The following is an 18,141-nucleotide window of genomic DNA, read 5'->3' on the forward strand; positions in this document are numbered from 1 at the left end:
GAGGCGAGGAGATCTGGTCCCCCTCCTGCTAGCCTCAAGCCAAGCAGAGCGGAGCATGGTATCCCTAAGGGACACAGTTTGGGAACCTGCAGAATCCCAGTGGAGACTCGTTATGTCCCAGACATTACCAGGGAGATTTGTAGGCGAGCTTTGTCCCAAAGCACGAATCCTGGGTTGAGTATTAGTGGCCAACGGAAGTCCCCCATGTCTGCCTCCTAATGTGCTCCCGGGAGTGGGCGACTCTCCTGAAAAATAACACCCACTGCGATAATTATACGCATCAAATCATGTCAAAACTACAGAGCACTTCCACACATGCCCACTAACGGAATCTGAGAGCAAACGGGAGACGGCCAGAGCAAACCCGAACTGTTCCACTTTAGAGTTTCAAAACCACATTTCCCAGAAGCTGAGAGCGAGCTGATTGACTTCAAATCGATTATTTCAGTGCAAGCTGAGATGTGGGTCCTCCCGGCCCCAGAACGGAGATGCTTCCACCGTGAGCATCCTTCTGGAGGTCAGATGTCCAACACTGCTCTCTCTGGGGTAGGATCCAGGTGTGCGCGGGGCTGGCTCCTCCTGCAGGCTCCAGGGGACAATCTATCTTCTTGCCTTTCCAGCTTCTAGATGTGTCCACATTCCGTAGCTCATGGTCCCACATCACACCAACCTCTGCTTCTCTGACTTGGAAACTTCCGCCTCCCTCCTACAAATAAGGGCCCTGTGGCCACCTGGATAATTCACAGTAATCTCCCCACCTCCAGGTCCGTAAGCACATCTGCAGAAGCCCTTTTGTCCTGGAAGGTAACACACTTGTAGTTTCCAGGGATTAGGACGTGGACATCTTTGGGGACATTATTCTGTCTACCACGGGGCGGTTGGGACGTGGACACCCTAGTGTGATAGATTGAGAGATACGTACCTATACATGTGTACACTGACGTCAGACAGGTGGTAGATAGGTAAGCAGATAGGTAGCTGTAGACGTATACAGACAGATGACGGTGACATAGAAACAGACACACAGACGCAGACAGAGAGCTTTCTCATCCTAGGTCAGGGCTTCCCAGCCTCACACTCGTGACACTGGGGCTGGAACGACTCTCGGATGGGGGGCGCCCTGTGCATGGTAGGGTGTGGAGCTGTGTCCCTGGTCTCCACCCACCACACGCCAGGTGCATCCTCCCCCAGTAGCCATGACAACCAAAGGTCTCCAGGCATCACTGAGCACCCCGTCGGAGGGGGGGCCAGTGATTCCCTCAGCTCTCCGCCAGCCCACCCTTCTCCCCGCTGCCCAGAGAAGCTGCATCTTCCAGCTCTCTTCCAGGGCAGAGCTTGCCCCGAAGGAGCTGCTCGTTTCAGAAATTGTACATAAGAAGGGAGACACCCAGGAGGACAACTCGGGGAGTCATGGCTGGGGAGGCCAGCTGCAGGTGAGAGAAGACAGCTCAGCCTCCTGTGATCCTTCTGCGGCTTGAGCGGTGATCTCGTGAGAGCAGTGTTTCACCGGAGCAGAAATTCGTGGTTCCCGAAAATGGGTGATCACAGCTCCTCGGGTCAACGAAAGGAAGCAGGGTGTTTGCCCTTGGGGAAGACCAAAGCAGCGTGGAGAAAAATTTTGAATCCCTAACGTTCTCTAGGTGTTCATCATAAACAGCTCCCAAAAAAAAAGGCTTCATGGCTCTCAGATGCCAAAAAATGCTCCGAGGGGAGTGACCCAGTGGGAGAAGCATGGTGGGTGGGGTTGCACCATCTCGGTGACCCGCCACGTAAGCTCTGAGGTTCTCCATGGGCATCAGCTTGGGGGAAGCCAGCCCTCCCCTCCGTCCGGACTCTGCAATGGAGACAGATTCCACGTGGACCCTGAAGGTCGTGGCCACGTCTCATGGAGATGACACACAACCGTCCATGCTCCCTCCTGCCCTCTGTCCTCTCCCCACAAAACCACAAAGCGCTATTGTGCTGTGTGTGCGCGCTACCCTGTCAGACGTGCACGGTGAGTCAGCAAGCAGGAAAGTCAAAAGGATGGAGGTGGTTACGTGGGCGCCAGCGCAGCCAGAGACGTCAGTGGCCCCGCGCGCTCCTCCGGGTCTCCTCTGTCTGCGCACCTGCATGCGGGTGTGATCCTGGTTATCTACACGTGGGCAGCAGGTCGCCCCGAAACGTAGAGGCATCCATGAACAGTAGCCTGCTTTGTCTTCTGATTCTGAGGGTTGATGGGATTCAGATGCATTTGTTGCTGGCTAGGACCTTTGGCCACGGGACATTTGCTCAACTGGAAATGTTCTAGAAGACTGTCTCACACACCTGGCCACTGGGCTAAATATTAGCTGACAGCTTGACTGGGACCTTCAGGGAGTGGATGATCAGATTGGATGGAATGTCCCAGAGGGGCCCGTCATTTCTGCCACCAGCAAGTCACTGGCCAGCCCAGAGACTCAAGACTCAAGCCCCTTGGGAGGAGTTATAAAGAATTGATCTCCCCCACAAGAGCGATCTCTGCTCGATAAGGTGGAGCGTGCTTTCCAGAAGAGACACTTCCTTCTTGCGTGAAGTCAAGATGAGATAGGCTCACGGCAATGGCAGTGCCTTTAGAGGAGTTTACGTTCCTCCAGACTTTAAACATCTAGCTTCTTTCGTGCTCAATTGTGTCAGAATGTACAGGGTGACACCGTCTCTTATCTGTACTCTGAACCTCTGGGCTGTTTTCTAAATCCGTCCAGCGCCGCTGGATGTAATCGGGACAAGGCACCGTGGCCGCCGGGTGCCGTGAGCCGTGCGGTTTGCTGTCAGTCATGTCAGGAAAGCCAGCCAGAGTCCACTCTCCTGGTGGGCACTGACACATAACAGAAGGATGCCCCCCCCCCCCACCGCAGAGGGCCAGCCCTTGAAGCGATGATCAGAGGACAGGGGCATTTTTAGGGCGCCCAACCTCATTTCGTTTGTTCTGGCGGAGATTTGAAGATGGGTACCCATGCTGATCAGAACTTTCTACATGGAGGGAGAATTGGCTTCAGAGGGTGCACGGGTGGACCCCGGGGCCGTAGGTGTCTTGACCTGGGAGAAGGGAGCCTTGTCCACATGTGGCTACGCTAACAGTGGTGCCTGTCCGCTGGGTCCGGTGAGGACCGGCCAGCAGAGACCAGCGGCGGAGAGCGTGGCTCTGTGGACAATGCTGACGTCACAAGCCAAAGAAAACACAACTTCTTAACTGCGTGACCAGAGGGTTACATCGGTCTGCATTGGCTGAGTGCCATTCACTTAATCAACAACGGAGTCTTAAAAGGAAAGTCATGGAAGAGCTAGAACACTTTTTTCCCATGTCCCTGCTTCCTGTCTCCCCCGATTCCATGCCTAGATCACCCAGCCTTGCTTTGCACAGAAGTGCCAGGAAGGAGCAGAATGGGTGATCAATGACATGCACCACATTGGGACAACCAGACCTGTTCTCCTGGACTTCTCCTAGGCCCACGGAATGCAGTTTGGCTAAGGAGAAAGATCTTCATCCCTGACAACGTCTCATAAATGGAAGGACACGTTCAACACTGGCTATGGGGAGGCCCAAATTAATAAATAAATAAAAGGTGTGATGATGATTCACTTAGTAGGGCTGTGGTAGTAGGAGTCTTCACCTCCAGGGAGCATGGTGTCCTCCACCCTGAGTCCGACACACAGAAAATATAGTCCTGAAAGTGGACAGAAGGAACAAATGGATGAATGAACGAATGAATATATAGATGGACAGATATACAGATGGATGATGGATGGGTGGATAGGTGGATGAGTGAATGGACGGGTGGGTGGATGATGGATGGATGGATGGATGGGTGTATGGATGGGTGGGTGGATGATGGATGGATGGGTGTATGGATGGGTGGGTGGATGATGGATGGATGGATGGATGGATGCATGAGTGGATGGATGGGTGAATGGATGAATAAATGAAAAGATGGAATCCTGGAAGAATCATTCAGTCTCAGTTTTGGAAGATCCCTGAAAGGTATTATTATGGGTTAAATTTCCCCCCTAAGTAGGTACTGAAGTCCTAACTCCCAACCCGCAATTACTACAACCTTATTTGGAAACAGAGTCTTTGCAGATAAATGAGTTAAGATGAGATCCTCTGAACAGGCCCTAATCCAATATGACCCATGTCCTCCAAGAACGGAAACTTGGACGTGTCGACAAACACATTAGAGGGAAGACCGTGGAGAGACACAGGGAGAAGACGGCCTCTACCAGCTGAGGAACCCCTGAGGCTCTCAGAACCAGGAGAGAGGACACGGAAAAGTTTTATCTTCACGGCCCTCAAGAGGAACCAACCCTGCCAACACTTTGATTTTGGACTTCTGGCCTCCAGAGCTGTCAGACAATGAATTTCCGTGGCTTTAAGTTGCCCTGTCTGTGGTACTTTGTTACAGCCGCCCCAGGAAATTCAGACAGAGGCCATCCTACGTCTTGGATGGGCAAGAAACTTGCTACAGACAGAACAGCCCACCTCATGTCCGAATGGCTGCAATGGACAGAAGGACCCTCCGTTCCCCGCCCCTGGCCTGTCCTCTGATCACACAGAAAACCCATCTCCGTGTGAGCCCCATTCAGATAACTGAGGGTGGTGAAGGCAATCTTGATTTTCAGGTTAAATGAACCTCATTCTTTCATGAGCTCCCAGACCCTTGGGCACCTGTTCTCCTCTTGTGGAGGAGCCTTCAGAGTCAAGACGGTGGGCCACCCTCCATAGACTCCATTCACATGGCTGAACAGAGGTAAAGGCAGGGAATAAATCTATTAGTGGGAGGGGGCCTCAAGGGGCACCCACTACTGGTGTACATAGTTTTATAGGATCCTGGATTAAGAAAGAAGATTGACTCTTATGAGGAAGGAAAGATCCAAGTGGAGGAAGATGAAACTGTAGGGGAAGGAAGAAAAAAAATTTGTTGGCCTCTGTCCTCTTAGGTTCTGTCCCTGGGGTCCTGCAAATTAAACTGACAGCAGCTAGAGTAATAGGAAAGAAGAAAGCAGAGTTTACACATGCAGTATGTGTACATGTGGGAGAAACTCAGCAATGAGTAGTGCCTCCAAGGGATGGTTAGAATTTGGGGTTAATGTACCTAACTTAGTGGGTGATGGAGAAGGGGAGAAACGGCCCTTATGGGAAAACAAATGTCTTTTGCAAAGGTTAGTGGGTTTTTAGGAGAACAAACAGGACTTAAGAAAATGTGTGATAATGTTTGTCTACACAGATGTAACTGATCCTTCCACCTGCTTCACAGACATAAAATCCCCTGCAGAAGGGATTTGTTGAGGGAAGTTTTATTGCCTTCTCCCTTCAGGGGGAGATCCATGCTGAAGAGGAATTTATAAAACCTTATTTCTCAGAAATTGCTGCTTTGGATCAGATAAGGGAAGCTCCAAGAAGACGTCTTTTTTTTTTTTTTTTTTCCTGCTTCTGTTGAATCTCAAATGTCTTAAAATAATCTTGACGCCAATGTAGCGCATATCGAGGCGGCATATTCAGACCCCCTTCACCGTCCTGGGCTGAGGCACCTTCAGGAAATGTGGGAGCCCCTTGGCATGAGCTGGCCAAGAGAAAGAGGGACTCTGGATGTGGAGGGGTGACTGATGAGGTCCAGGACCTTTTGTCTGGGATTCAGTCAAGATCTGGGGTTCTAAGCTTTGCACAGGATATGGGGAAATTCTCCAGGGATGGTGAGCAGCCACTGCTGCTGGCTAAGACGGAGGGGCTGATCTTCAGGACTGTGCCACCTGGGGTCTCAGTTCCTTCTTAGCCCCTCAATCCCTCTGTCTTGGGCTCAGAGACCACACTACATCTCTGAGGTGTGGGCACAGATGGGGATCCTGAGCACGAGGGTGTCATCAGGGCCGTGCCTGCCCTTGGGACCCTTTGAAGGCTCTTCCTGGGCCACCAACCCCTCTTGTGTTGACAGAGTTGTGCCGAAGAGGGGACAAGGCCTGCACCTGAGGTCCTAGGCATCGCCGACCCCACGCACCAAACCTGTAGGACCTGCCATGTGTCCCCAGAGGACTGAGTCCTTGATGGTGTGGTATTGGTTGAACTAGACAGTCTGAGAGGACCTGGACCCAGCCTGGGTCCTTGGAAAGGGATTTTTACCTTCTCAGGTATGGAGACCTCTAAAAATGATAACTTTGTCCAGGAAAAGGAGTGAAGCTCTGACACAGGCTACCGCATGGATGGACCCTGAACACAGGATGCTCCGTGAGAGAAGCAGACACAGAAGGACACACAGGGTGTGATTCCAGTTACAGGAAATGCCCAGAACAGGCCAATCCACAGACACAGAAGGTGGGTAACTGGGGCCAGGGGGAGGGAGGAGTGACTGCCCATGGGGACAGGGTGTCCTTCAGAAAATGTTTTGAACATTGTGACAGTTGAACATTGTGACAGTTGAACATTGTGAATGTGCTAAATGCCATTGGATTGCACATGTTTAAAAGGTGATTTTTCACTTAGTCATAAAAAAGAATGAAATAATGCCATTTGCAGCCACATGGGTGGACCTGGGGATGGTCATGCTAAGTGAAGTCAGACAGAAGCAAATACCATATAATATCATTTATTTGTGGAATCTAAAAAAAGTCACAAATGAACTTATTTACGAAACAGTAAGCAACACACAGACATAGAAAACAAACTTGTGATTGATTACCAAAGGGGAAAATGGGGGAGGGATAAATTAGGAGTTTGGGATGAGCAGGGACACACTACTGCGCATAAAAGACATAAACAACAGGGTCCTACTGTGCAGCACTTTGCTGTACACCTGACACACTGTAAATCAACTATTCTTCAACTTAAAAAGATTATAAGCCTAAACGAAAACAATAAATAAAACAGTTTGCAATCCAAAAAAAAAAAAGAAGGGATTTTTGCTGTGAGAATTCCACTTTAATAATTTTTTTAAAAAACATAACAAGCCTACAAAAAAAAGTGCCCTCATCTTAAAGGAACCGCTGGGTGAATTTTCTCAGGAGGACACGCCCTGGTAGGCAGAACCCAGGGGAAGGACTCGAGTACCGCCAGCTCCCCGGGGGCCCGGCCCCCGCCCCTATTTCCATCCCACTTCGCAATCCACCACCCCCTCCCTTTCGCCAAGTGCATGACTCTTTCCAAAAGCTCAATCCCAGACGAGGCTGTGAAACTCTCAACAAACACCATTAAAAACGAGCATCATTAAATATTTCGGAGAACGTTCCTTTCCCGTCCCGTCCCCGGCTCCCAACTCTTTCCAGTCACAATCCATTCCTGGTCCTGTCAGTCAAAGGAGGAACTCTCACTGGTCATCTGGAGACACAGGAGAGACAAGGGCGGGAGATTCATGGTCAGAAGAGGAAGCGGGGTGGAGGAGACCTGCACAAGTGGCTTTTTCTCCTTTAAATTTAGACTTTATTTTTGGAGCACTTTTAGGTTGACAGCAAGCTTGAGTGGAAAGTACAGACAGTTCCGATCTGCGCCCTGTCCCCCCCTTGAGAGTTCCCCTAATTATTAACAGCTTGGTCCAGGCTGCTGCATCTGTGACAGCCCATGACGTGGTGTTCATGCATGGCCGGTAATGCAAGGATGGTTATCAGCATGTGACGAACAAGATGTTATTCATGTGTGGACACGTTGTTATTAACTGTTGAGATGTTATTAATATACAGATACATTATATTTTTTGCCAAAGGGGGAGGTAATTAGATTTACTTACTTATTTTTAGAGGAGGTACTGGGGATTGAACCCAGGACCTTGTGTACACTAAGCATGTGCTCTGCCACTTGAGCTATAGCCTCCCCACCTTGGATACATTATTATTAACTAAACAGCTTCATCGGAATTTGCAGCAGGGCTCACTCTTGGTGTTGTGGATTCCATGGGTTTGGACGAATGTATAATGGCACGAATCCACCACGATGCTATAGTGCCGAGTCGTTTCACTGCCCTAAAACCACTCTGTGCTCCATCCGTTCACCCCGCCCTCTCCCCTAACCCCTGACAAGCACTGACAATTTTACAGTCTCCAGAGTTTTTCCTTTTCCAGAATGTCACAGAGTTGGAATCACACAGGAGGCAGCCTTTTCAGACTGGCTTCTTTCACTTAATAAGATGCCTTTAAGTTTCCTCCAGGTCTTTTTATGGCTTGATAACACATTCCTTTTCAGGGCTGAATAGTATTCCACTGCCTGGATGGAAACAAGTGGGATTTTTTTGTTGTTGTTTTTTGCTTTTGTTTTATTTAGAGACTTTTTTTTTTTAATTTTTGATGTACAATATTATTTAAGTTTCTGGGGTACAATACAATGATTCACAATTTTTAAAGGTTATTCTCCATTTATAGTTATTATAAAATATTGGCTGTATTCCCCATGCTGTACAATCTGCCCTGGTAGCTTATTTACTTTATACATAGTAGTTTGTGTCTCTTAACCCCCCGCCTGTATTCTGCCCCCTTCCCTTTCCCTCTCCCCACTGGTCCCGCTAGCTTGTTCTCTGTATCTGTGAGTCTGATTCTTTTTTGTTATGTTTACTACTTTGTCATATTTTTTAGATTCCACATATAAAATGACAACATACAGTATTTGTCTTTCTCTGTCTGACTTATTTCACTTAGCAGAATGCCCTCCAAGTCCATCCATGTCATTGCAAATGTCTAGTTTTTTAAAAGACCAACTATTAAATGTCCCTGGACCCATCTGAGCCTCTCTCACACCCCTATCCCATGGGACCATCGAGTCCCGAGCAGAAAGGGGCTTGGCCGACAAGGATGGCGGCTACACTGCGCACTCAGCTTGAGTCTGCATTGCAACGAGTAAGCACAAAACACCAAGACACCCCCCTTGCCCCCAGTGTAGACATGGCTTTCTCTGCCCGCCCCTGGGGGCCCCCAGGGGTCCAGCCTGAGGCCTCCCCAAGCTGGAAGACCCTGGGGGTTTGCACCAGCGCCCCTTAGGCTGAGATTCTGGGCTCAAAAGCTCTTCTCTGGAACCCACGTGGGGTTTCTTTCACTCACTTTCCAGTGAGTGTGGACAGGCTCCCCAGATCTGCATCCTGTGCTGCAGGATGTAGCTATGTTTCTAGGGAGACAGATTCACCCAGAAAATGGGACAGGAAGCAAACTGATGAAGACCCTCTTGAGAGTTTAAAAAAAAATTACTTCACAGGACTAGAGTCAGACAATAATAATAAAAAAAAATGTTCTATCCATCAGCTGGTTTAAGGATGTGTGAAGAAAGCAGCGAACTTTACCCCCAGAGAGCAGCAAATATTCTGTTTCTTTTTTTTTTTTTTTTTAATCCTTTAATTATGCTCCAAGCGGGAAACAGTCCACTTTTTTAGAAAGAGTTCTAATTTGGGGGCAGGGTGTAGCTCAGTGGCAGAGTGTGTGCGTAGCGTGTATGAGGTCTTGAGCTCCATCCCTAACACTTCCGTTAAAAATAATGATACTAAATAAATGGAACAAGGATCGCCCAGCAATGCAGCTTGACCAACCAGGACCTCGAAGCTGAAATCAGCTCTGCCCCCCTGACAGTGGCACCCAGTCTGGAGAGTCAACCGTGGAAGAAAAACTATAAGGCAGGTCTCATGAGCTGAGCGCACACCCTCTCCAGGAAGCAAGCTGCGCCAATATTTGTTCCTGTTCAATAGCCACTTTTCATCTTAGCTTGTTCTGCATTAGGGTCAATAAATATAAACATCACTCAAAAAAAATTAAATAAATAAACCTAATTACCTTCCCCCTGAAAATATATTTTTTTAATTTTTTAAAAAGAAATAGTTCTTTAAAAAAAAAGAAAAGAAATAGTTCTAATTTTTGTTCAGCTTCTCAACTAAAAATTGTAGAGGTTGTCAACTAGATGAGAAAATTCATCTTCAGTTTACAAATGAATGGTACGCATCGATTTCTAATTTTACATGACAGAAACCAAAACCATAGTTGACACAAGAGGGTAGCACTTTAAAATGTGGGTTTTCCTCCCCTCCTCCAAAAAATGTGTTTGTTTCTATTTTCCCTTCAATAAGCACTCTCCGATTTACAGGCGGTTTTGTTTGTGAGCTAACTAGCCACACACAGCTACTGAGAACTTGAAGGTGTGACTAGAGCACCTGAGAAACTCAATTCACCATTTTATTTACATTTAAATACAGAAGTAGTGTAATATATTTTTTTTCTTTTTTGAACACAGCCTCATTGTTTTGGTACATTTCATTTCCATCGTCCATTACTTATGTTATTGCTGTGGTACAAGTCAGGTATACGTTCTGTTCCTGACATCACACTGATAATTTTTTTAACATTGTTTCATGTACAAATGCTGACATTCTTCATAGACGGATTTAAATAAAATGGATTAGTAAAACAAAAAAGAAGGAGGAGGAGATGGAGAAGAAGGAAATTGACCCAGAAGTATCCATCGATGAGCCTTCTGGGCTCCGAGCCAGTGTGCGAACAAGGCTGCCTGTGTCCTGTGTCGGGGGCTAGCTCTGGGGTCAAGGAGTTGAGAAGAATGTCAGTCAGGGAAATATGGGTCCCTTGGGGGACCCAGTCTGCCCTCCTGGGAGACTCCCCAAACCCCAGGGGATCCTTCTTTGAGTTTCCTTTACTTTCCCTCAACCAATCTCACACACCTAGGAAATAACCAGGCAGTCATTTACACGTGAGTAAGAATTTAACCCACTCCAAAGTGAGCACTTTCAGAAACAGCTCTTCCGATGGCATATAAAACTGTGTTCACCTTGAGGATGCTTCCGTATCAGTGAGCAGGTAGAGTCAGACCAGGGTTTCTCAGCCTGGCATTTGGGGCTGGGTCATGGGGGCTGTCTTGTGCACTGTAAGGTGTTGAGAAGCACCTCTGATCATTACCCACTGGATTCTATCAGCACGGCCCACCCAGTGTGACAACCAGAAGTGTCTCCAGACTTCACCAAGTGTCCTGGGGTCAAAGGTCAGGGGGTTGCATCATTGCCTTCGGTTACTAACCACAGGCATAAAAAGATGAATAGATAAGTAAAAGGAAAATAGATAGATAGATAGATAGATAGATAGATAGATAGATAGGATGGATGGATGGATAGATACATAGATAAGATAGGTAGATAGGTAGGTATGTAGGTAGATAGATAGATATGTAGATGTGTGGTTGGGTGGATTGAAAGTTAGGTAGGTAGATAGATAGATAGATAGACAGATAGATAATATATACATAGATGAGAGATACTCATAATAAATAGATAAGAGATATTCATAATAAATAGGTGACAAACATTCATCATACACAGATAGACAGACAGACAGAATCTTCCATGCTAGGTCAGGGTCTCTGAACCTCAGCCCTACTGACACTGGGGCTGGATGACTCTCTGTTGGGGGGCATCCTGTGCACTGTGGGGTGTGGAGCTGCATCTCTGATCTCCCCATGCCATGTGTCAGGAGAGCATCCACACTTGTGATAACCAAAAAGATCCCCCAACAGTGACAAGTGTCCTCTGGTCTGAGGGGTAAGGCTCTGGACTACATGGACACAGGGCAGGACAGACATGGGGGGATCAAGGGCCGGTGGCTACAGAAGCATCTTGTTGGTAGTTGTGGTTGGCATCCACATTTAATTGACTTTAAGTAGATGGATCACCATTTATGACGTGGGTGGGCCTCGTCCAATCAGGTGAAGGGCTCAATTGCCCAATAAAATGAGGTTTCCACATTTTATGAAAGCAATTCTGTCTCAAGAGGACAAAATAGAAATCCTGCCTGAGTTTACAGCCTGTCAGCCTGCCTTGCACATTTTAGACTCATCAGCCCCCACAATTGCCAGAACCAACTCACTACAATAAATTTCTTCATAAATAAAATATACGTGTGAATCTATATGCACCATCTATACATAGAGAGTTGATTGTCTAGTCACGAACTCTGTGATAATCTGAGAATTCTCCTCCTTGCTAAAACGGATTCTAGGAGCTCCAGGTGTCCCTGGGCTGGTGGCTGCCTCCCTCCCGTCTCTGCTTCCGTCTCCACGTGGCATCTCCTCTGTGTCTGCGTCTCTCCTCTTCTGTCTCTTCTAAGGACACTGTCCTTGGATGCAGGGCCACCTCCTCCAGGAGGACCTCATTTTACCTTAATGAATAACAGCTACAAAGGTCCTATTTCCAAAAGAGATGACCTTCACAGGTCCCGAGTGGATATGAATTTGGAGGGGCACTATTCATCCCAGGACAGGTGGTACCCAAACAGTAAGTGCCCACCACATTGGGGCACCACCGGGAGCTGGTTGGGTCTGAGGATGGGACCCCAGAAGATTCTCGCACCTGCCCACAGGATGCAGTGCAGAGCCACCTGGTGTCAGCAGGTCCACACCCGTCCCAGCACACGGAGGGGAGGGGCATTGACCTCTGTTGAGGTTTAAAATATCCCATTGAGTCAAAAGCATATTTTCTAACTTAATTTCAAACTCCTAATTTATTCCTCCCCAGCCTCTCCTTTTTGGTAACCATAGTTTGGGATTAACAGAAACAAACTACTATATATAAAATAGATAAACAATACAGACCCGCTGTACAGCACAGGGAACTCTACTCCATTTATTGTAAAACCTATAATGGAAAAGAATCATAAAATACATATATGTATGTATGTATATAACTGAATCACTTTGCTGTATACCTCAAACTAACATTATAAATCAACTACACTTCCATAAAAAAAAAATTTTTTTAAGTACGTTTTCTTTCCTCTTAGGATTGAGCAATTCCATTCCTAAGTATGGACGCAAAATAATTGAAATTAGGGGCTTGAACGAATGGAGATCTGCTTCCCGTGTTGGTCACAGCATGATTCACAACAGCCGAGAGCCAAAGACAACCCAGGTGTCCGTCTACGGATGGACATCTGAGCAACGTGTGGTCCATCCATGCAGGGGGTTATTACTGAGTCCTAAGAAGGAAGGGAATTCTGACACACATGGGTAAACCCTGAGGACATGATGCTCAGGGACAGAAGCCAAACACAAAAGAACAAATCCTGTGTGATCCCACTCATACAAGGTCCCTAGAAGAGTCAGATCCATAGAGACAGACAGTAGATGGTGGGGCCAGGGGCTGCAAGACGAGGGTGGGGAGTGAGTGTTTAACAGGGACAGAGGTTCAGTTTGGGAAAATGACAAAGCTCTGGAGACGGATGGTGGGGATGTTTGCACAACAATGTGAATGCCCTTAGTGCCCGTGATTCATTGCACTTAGAAATGACAGAGGGCGAGGGTAGAGCTCAGTGGTGGAGGGCAGTTAGCATGCACAAGGTCCTGGGTTCAATCCCCAGTACCTCCACTAAAAAGAAAAATAAGTAAATAAATGTAATTACCCACCCCTCAAAAGAAGAAAATTAAAAAAAAAAAAAAAAGATGGAGGTGGTCGATTTTATGTTGTGCATTTTATCACCATTAAAAATAAATTTTATTAAAAGACATGTTCTCCCTCTGAAATATAAAAAGAGTTTTATTTTAGGGGAGGACCCCAAATTGGAAGGAAGGACCAGACGTAGGAACAGCCACCCGCCCCTAAACTCTCAGACGTCCCTAAAGCATCAGAGAAGTGCCTCCTCATGGCCATGGGTCACACACTGAGCAAAGCTGGTCCTTATTTGGCATCGAGCCTCGTCTGGTATGACGTTTAGCCATGATGTGTTTCCACTCCCACTTTCTGTGGGCCCTACTTCCCCTTTGTGGACGATGCCTGTGGAATGAGCCTTTGGAGATCGGCTGCAGGGACATAGGCGGGGTGGCAGGGGGATGCTTTTGTGGGCATTTGTGGGATGTGTCACCTGCTCTGTAGTCACAGCCACATGGTCTCCCCGGCGTCACCGTCGGCCTTCCCACCAGCGTGTCTTCTTGAAACAGTCCCACCACCCACAGTCCTGACTCACCGACACACGTCAGGAGGGCCAGGGGTCAGCAGTACGCGCACATGGTATGTTTTGGGGCCCAGGGCGCCGGAAGCCCGGAGCTGGAGCAGGCACACCGTGCCAAGCAGCCTGTCCATCAAAGTCCCCGGCTGGTGGCGTATTTAGGAATCTGTTGCCTTTTTTGAAATGCGTCCCTTGCTCTGCTCCAAATTCACACTTGCTTTCATACGCAATGCTCACTACTTTCCTTAAAGGTACCCCCCTGCCCTGACTGTCGACACGGCACTGGGACCTGCCCCCACAGGTGAACGGCTGACCCTCTAAAAGGCATGAAAAATGTACATTGCTTTTCCCACCAAAATCGCACCTTTTCTTTACTCTTGCTTTAATCACGACGTGAGTGTTTCCTTCTCCCCGCGACAGTGGCCGGGACGCCCGTAATGCTCCTCTAAAGCACTCAGGCACGTTCCGAGCAGCTCCGGAGGTGTTTTGGCCGTCTGCCTTCATCCCCACTTAAGTGGTAACGAAAAAGAAAGAAGGGGAAAAAAAACCCTGTAAGGCCTTTTTCCAAAAGACCCCGAGGCACAGGTCGGAACACACTTCGAGCTTCATTTATACAAGTGATTTGCAGTTACAGCCCATGGTGCGGGAACTCTAGAATGAGCCCCAGTCTCCTGGCACCGAAATTCTTGACCCTGAAAATTGATATTTTGCCCCAAGAAACGGCCCTCCCGGGAACCGCCGCTGAAGCTGACTCACTGAAACAGGCCTTTGTAACCTTCAGAACCACAGGCAGCCCTTAATCTACTGGCTCACAGAGGGCTTTCCGGAGCCCCGGGCGGCGCTGCTGGTCTGGAGGGGGAGCGAGCGGGCGGGCGGCAGGCCGCCCAGCGCTCGGTCCCGGGCGCCTGCGGGGTCCGGGCGGCCGCCAGCCTCTCGGAGCGGGCGGCCCAGGTGCATGTGAGCAGGGGGGCGCCGTTAAACGCCCGGGGCAGTAGCCAGACCTAAGCACCTACAAAGGTTGCAGAAAGTACCTCGGGATCAAGGGATTCCTTGATTCCTTAAGCCGGAGACCTGCGGGATTCCCCTAACCTCCGGAGCTGTGCGATCCCGCCCTGAGACTGGGGCAGGAAACTTGACGTTTGCATGTCCAGACCATGCCCTAGCCAGGATGCAGCCAGGCGGCGGGCAGTTGCAGAGCAACTACGCTGATCGCTGCTGCTCCCGTACTTCTGCCCCCGCACCCGAAGCCCCTGGAGTCCCAACACCCACACCCCGTGGGCTTCAGGTCCCTGGGCTGCCCGCTCACTGGTCTGTTTCATGTCCATGGAAAGACTCCGGGTGGAAAAAGAAATTAAGTTTGCGGCCGCTGTTGAGGCGTGTTCATCCTGAGAACCCTGTGTGTGTATGTCTGGCAAAGGGAGACACAAGTTTTCCTGGTTATGCCTCCACTGGTTATTTTTTTAGTGGGCAAACCAAACAGTCCCTGACTTTCTCCATCAATATTTTGTCTGCATCAACAAAATGCGTACAGGATGCGGTGGAGGACACCCTGAATTCAGAGGAACGTCCGTGTCCCCGGGAAAGGACCATCAAATGCTATAAAGCAGCACGCGAACCACCGGGGACCACGAAACAGCGAAGAAAGTATGCTGCAAGCACTGTGTCTAGGACACAGAATCCACCCTCTGCTTTGGTTTACGAGAAATAGAATTGGGGCAGGAAATAGAAGACAGACAATTCAAAGCTAATTTGGGATCAGGGTGAGTGAAGCCGAGGTTCTCAAACTGGGACGTGCGTTTGAATCACGCGGAGGGGAGGGTCCGGGGAAGATGCAGACGGGGTGGGGGCAGTGGGACGAGACTCTGCACTTCCAACCTGCCCCCAGGTGATGCGGTGCTGCTGGCGCCAGGACCCCTCCATCCCCCACCCCATGGAAAGGGAGGTCATCACAGTTTATGGGATGGAGGGATAAAAACGAACGAAGGCACAGATCGAATGCCGGTCTCTAAATTGAGTTTAGACTTCACCACCTTGTGGAAAATACGCTTTTATTTTCCATCCACAGCGGCCATCTGTAGCCACCCCCCACTGCCCCATACCACAGCCGCGAGGCTCTCGGACCAAGTGGAAACATAACTTTTGACCGAGGAGCGGCTTCTTCGAGCAGAGACCCATGTGCCTGAGACGTAGCGGGGAGTAGAGGGCCACTGTGACTGCTGGGGAGGTGACATCGGGTGGCTGACCACAGGGCTTGGCTGACCCCCAGCCCCCTTCTGCATAAGGATCTCCTTCCTGTCCCGGGAGTTGTCAGGGAGCCTCGGGGACTGTGCACCAGGGACGGACATTCGGGGTGAGTGGGGGTCTCTGGGGTGAGGGATGGACATTTGGGGTGAGTGGGGGTCTCTGGGATAAGTGACAGAAATTTGGGGTGATCCTGGTGGTCTTAGTGATGGAAATTTAGGGTGAATGGGAGCCTCTGGGGTGAGTGACACATTTTGGGATGAGTGGGAGATCTCTGGGGTGAGGGATGGAAATCTGGGGTGAACGGGGTCTCTGGGGTGACTGTGGGCACCGCTGAGCTCCCGAGACAGGTGGTCAGGCAGGCTTCCTGACCCCGGGAGAGGAAGTGCCCAGCGGATGGAAGGCACGGTTTCTCTTTCCCCACAGCGGGCTCCTTAAAAATCCAAGGAGAGACCCCAGTATCTCTTCCTTCATTCCTGCCAGTTTCTGCTAATTGCTTTTAGTGTCAGGGCCGAGCTCTGGGGGTGGGGAAGGAGCCTGTGGCAGAAAACACTGACCACCAGCGCCAGATGCAGACAGCGGCGGCAGAGCCCGCTACAAAAGCCGCTTCTCGACCACCCATCTCAGCAGACAGCTCCCCACAAGGACCCCTCAAGGTGAGCGTCCCAATTCAGGGGACCCGCCACCCGCTAACAAGTCCAGTAATCCTGAAGCAGCCTGTGACAGGCCTGGGTGCGAAAGTACAAAGCACCGAAAACAAGGTTTCCTCTCTAGAAAATTCTAGCTGCACAAAGTTCATCCTTGCTTTTTGTCCTGTGACAAGATTCAAACCCAAGAAACAAAAGGGGAGAAACAGCTAACCCCACCACATCAAAGCTGAGCGATAAGGCTGAGTGATAATGCGCTCTGGGTGTGGGGCCGGGTGGGAGGGTGCAGCGGGGGGGACAGATGGCAGGGCAGCCAGAGCCAGGGCCCGCTGGGACCCCTGCGCGCGGCCTCCGGGGACTTCCCGCCTCCCGGCGGGGGGTGCTTTCTGGAAAGTGCACGGAGCCCCCGGCATCTCGGGTGCATCTGGCTTGTCTCCATGGGTTAAAACTTTTCCAGGAACAGGGCGCAGCCGTGGGGCCACGGAGGGAGTTTCCACAGCCTCTCTGACAATGGCGATAAGCCCGGGAGATAAGGATGCTGATCTCTGATTTAAATGAGAAAACAAAACAAAACCAAACAAAAACTGTTACCGAGTGGGTTCTGTAACCACCAGGAAAAAGAAAAAAGTCTGCATGTATTCCTGCCATTGGCTCAGACAAACTCTGGTGTGGCCGGCGTGGACCGTGTGGATGGCGTGGACCGTGGAGATGGTGGGCAAGTGCCCAGTGTGGAAGGAAACACAAAGGCCGAAGGAGGCCTGCTTGGTGGGGCCAAGTGGCCTCTCCTGGGCTCCAGGTTTAGCCTGAGCTTCCCTCTGTACAGCCAGGTTGTCACACATGCCGGCCTCTTCCGGGGCAGGAAATGGGGGTCTGGCTGAGGTTGGAAACCCGAGGACAGAACAGTCAACAGTTTCTCTCCTGTGTGTGCCTCACACGGCATCCCCAGGAAGAAGAGTTTGCACAAGATCCCCATGGGCAGCGTAGCTCTCGCACAATGAGGGGGAGGCACCCGAGATATCCAGGTCCCAAACTGCTTGGTGCCGTGGCACCCACGCTGGGCACAACCCCTGCTTTGCCAAGGCTGTGTTTCCCAGTCCTGTGATGCTGCCACTGGGCTCCAGTCGGAGGCGCCTTTCACTGCCAGCAGCTCCTCCGAGCCCAGCGCTCCCAGACCAGATTTGCAGAGGGAGCTACCGACCCCTAGTGACCAAAACTTCCAAATCAAGGCAAGACCCCAAGGCAGGATGCCGGCCCTACTTCCTTGCCTGCAGCTTAAAGAAATTCCGGCACAGACGGACTCTCCCAAGTTCCATCCAGCAGGACCTGCTGGCCAGGGGCT

This window comes from Camelus bactrianus, chromosome X (assembly GCF_048773025.1).
Source record: "Camelus bactrianus isolate YW-2024 breed Bactrian camel chromosome X, ASM4877302v1, whole genome shotgun sequence".
Taxonomy (NCBI): Eukaryota; Metazoa; Chordata; class Mammalia; order Artiodactyla; family Camelidae; genus Camelus; species Camelus bactrianus.